The sequence below is a fragment of the Pollachius pollachius genome, assembly GCF_949987615.1.
Source record: "Pollachius pollachius genome assembly, chromosome: 7".
Taxonomy (NCBI): domain Eukaryota; kingdom Metazoa; phylum Chordata; class Actinopteri; order Gadiformes; family Gadidae; genus Pollachius; species Pollachius pollachius.
The window spans coordinates 12331243-12335322 of record NC_136940.1 but is presented as its reverse complement, the minus strand read 5'-3'; positions in this window follow the sequence as shown (position 1 = coordinate 12335322).

The window sequence follows — 4080 nt, the reverse complement described above, 5'->3', positions numbered from 1 at the left end:
TTTTTTGATAACAGTTTAATGCATTTTTCACAATTTACCAGCTCTCGTTTTTGAAGGCTAAACAGACGATTTGACTGGAACTACTTAGTAGGTGTCCATATATCAGGGTTAAATGAACACCCTGCAGCCAATCAGAATCGCGTATTCCCCAAGACCATGGTATAGTTAAAGGATACACAAACGCTTAAAAATAGTGATGCTACAAGTTGATGTCGGCGGGGGTTGCTGTGGCCGGTCGTTATGCGGAAATCTGAAAGATGTTGTCAGTCCCATGTGTCTAATGTTCACTACGTCACAGCTGTTTGAAAAGTGTGTTTCCATCTCCCATTTTGCCTATTTACTCTCTTTCGCATCAGTGAAAAACCACGTCAAGCGAGCGGAAAAACCTTTTTGTGAGTTAGGATTTTAATGCAATTTTGGTGTACTCTACAAAATTTGCATTCAAGCAGGGGGATGGAAACGCAGCTAGTGTCATGTAATAGTTATGGCAGTGACATGTCACTCTTATGTAGAAACTTTCAAATAAAGTGTTACGCTACCGGTAATTTTACTCAAATTACTAAATAGCACTGCTAGTGCTATATCATCTATTTATTTTTCTACGGAGCCCCTCTAGGGTCACTAAGTAGAAAAGATACCTTGATGTGTAAATATGTACGAACGGATGTGTAAATTTGTTCCCTCGGATTCCCAATAATTTGCATGGATTTGGTTGTTCTACACAGCAGGGATTTCCCATAAAGCTTTGTGACGGCTTACTGGTCCGACACACGCCTCTGGCATGAGTAAGAAATATCTTCATTTTACAACATTCATGATATACAGCGAAATTATCTTGGTTGCGTTTATGGACACGATTATAAATCAGTGTTTGGAGTTGCTTATGTTCTCGGTTCTCAAAGTGGGGTCCCCGGACCCCCGGGGGACCGCGGCGCGTTGCCAGGGGGTCCGTGAAGAGCTTGTTGCAACAAAAACATACCGGTATTTATGGAGAAAGTGCTGGGCCTGTCGTCATTACTCCCGTCGGTGTAACGTTAAACCAATGAACACTCGACTTCTACATTATTGTAACAAGTGCACTTATTGTAAGTCGCTTTGGATAAAAGCGTCTGCTAAATGCCCTAAATGTAAATGTTAATTACGTCAAACTCCCTCAGGCTTTAACTTCACATCTCACACCTAAATAACTAAATGAAAGCCAATTAAACAGGCGCATTGTGTTCAGCCCTCCCTCTGCTTTAATTTTGGGCCAATAGCAACTCTGTTAACATTACGTCAATCTGTCAACGCATGCTCGAGTCTGAAAACTTTGAAGTAGCCTACTGAGGAGAATCCACAATGGATAAATATTTTAAAAGGCCTAATACTGATGAGTCATTATACGAAAACGTGCCATTTACCATTCTTAATGTTTGATTTTCAAAGTAATGTTTTAAAAGTCTTTAAGCCCCTTTTTGGATGAAGCATATCCTTACCTCTCAGAAAAATGTGCCGTGCCATCTCAGGCCATCTTATTATTATTATTATTTTCACATATAATCAACATACTTATGTGTTTTGTCAACCCTGTTACTGATATATCAATTACTGTTTGAAAAGGTTTTAAATCCAAATTTTAAACAAATCTGATATACAGGGAAATATACAATCCCCCTTGTTACACTAAGTGTGTTTACAAAGTGAGAATATTGAGGATTTTACTTTTTTCCATGAATGAATCTATGCTCATTTACAATTGACTCTTTCACAGCATCTTCTCTTTAAGAAAAGGTTATGAAAACTAAATAATAATACCACAATTTCTTTGAGTGGATTACTGGTCTCTTTTACTTAACATATAAAATAAGTTGATTTTACATTTGTCTTTTCATTTTTTACATTATATTAGAATATTATACAAGTAACAGGGCTGACACCTCAGTAACAGGGTTGCCAACAGTTACCGTATTGGTTATACTACTGTTTAAATTACAGTGATGGCTATAATCAAGTTATATTGGGACATTCATAAATCTTTCATTCAACATGACTACTATTTTGGAGACAGATTGAGAGGTTTTAGAATAAAATATGATGAAAAATGATGATGATACTCTGTATGTAAATGTATTCCAATTGTTTAATTCAAAACATGAAGGATATTGAAATTACAACGTAATTTCCAACCATCCATTCTCCAACGTATAGAGTGCAAACCCTAACCCTGACCCGATCACTTCATGTAACATTACTGTATGCCTATCCAACAAGTTTTGACCAGATGTCTCTCTGTATCTCTACGTGCCGTGCTGTCACTCTAACAGGAGCAGGAATCAGTCTCAAAATGTCATCAAACATGTACCAGATACTGTCATCGCGGGCTGGCCAGAAAAATCTATTCTGGCCAATACGGTGCATGCACTTCACTTGGGCATATCCTTCATCTTTTCCCATGATGATTCCTGGGTAGAGCTCCTTATCATATTTCAGGACACACCATTCGCCAACGATTTCATCATTATTCCAGTCGATCTCCTGGGGTCCCTGAGGTTTTTCTGTCAGATGCTCCTCTGACTGGGTTGGTTGAGGTCTGACTGGGTTGGTTGCTTCAGGTTCCTCAGCCTGGATCATTTGAGGGTCCTCTGACAGTGATGGGAAGATGAAGTGCTGAGTTCTGAAACATGTGCAGGACAGGTTCTTCAATGTGGCACACAGACAGCTCACATCCCTGGCGATCAAGTGGCCTTTTTGGTTGGTGACCACCTGGTGTATTCGCATTGTCCCTGGGACTAATGGGATGTTTACTGGCATGTTGCGGTATGCATCCACAATGTCATCGGTTTCCACATAAAAGAGCTTCACTGTGGTGCCAGTTGTCAATAGCGCTCGGTAGAGTGTGGCGGCATCAGGGATGTCATGCCCTTGGCTCACAAGCTGATCTGCCAGTCTTTTTAACACCCCCCCAACACCATCAGGAGCTCCCTTGCCATGGCTCGCTTCGAAAAAATTCCAGGTGCCACTCTCAAAGCCTCTCTTGCTCAATTCAGTGCTGAACAGGAAGAAATTTCCCTTCTGCCTGTATTGAGTACAAGGGCCATCGCTGAAGAAGTGGACCACAGACACAGATGGATGACGGGCTTTTATGAAGTCCAGTACTGGGTCAAGATGTTGCCAGATTGCCGGGGGACCTTTTTGCTTGGACTGTGAGATGGTGCAGAAGCAGAGAGGATTTGCATCTTCACCAGCATACAACACACCTGTGTGCATTGTTGCCTGTTGATGTGAGGCACCGAAATGCACAGCCTGGATCTCTGCACTGTACTTACACAAGTAGTTTTCTGAGAAGTCCACATGTATAATGCATTCGTGTGAGGACAGACTTCTCTTTAGTTCTCTGGAGAATGAGAACTGCTGCTTAATGTTGAACACATGCTTCTTAAACTTATGCAGCAGACAAGTGAAATGTTCAATGAGCTCCTCTAAAGAGCTTTCAATTAGTTTTTTGGCAGTCACTTTGAATGACATAGCCTCATTTGCTTTCTTTTCATTCGTATTCTCTTTCTCCTCCGTTACCCACTGTGTGTATGTAACACGCGTTGACGCATCATGAACAGTAGCCAGTGGGAAGCGTTTCAGTTTGCATGTGGGACACTCTCCATACATGCACTCTTTACTGTTGGTGCTGCAAGAGACCTCCTCTGTTAGCCTCTCACGGTTTGAGTTGGTAAGCAAACTTAGTTGCTTTAGCTTGTCAACCATAAAGCCAAGGTTCTCATGGATTTTGCACATGCAAGTATCTCTGTCCTGAATGGTCGGATGTACAACCCAGAAGGGACGAAGTCTGCAAAAGAGACTGTAGGACAAAGATCTGTGTGGATTTTCAGATTGGAACTTCCTGTGAAGGTTTAACAATGAATCAACAAGAAATCTCTTTTGTTTTTTAACTTTGTCTCGCGTTATGGTCTGTTTCCTTCCAGTTGTGACCCGACTGACGTCATCTCGTTCATAGAAGGCGCTGACACTTGATTTGAACTGTGTTGGGATGTGGAGCTTTTCTTTACGAGTGAAAGAAAGTGCATTTCTATCTAAAGTCTTCCACCT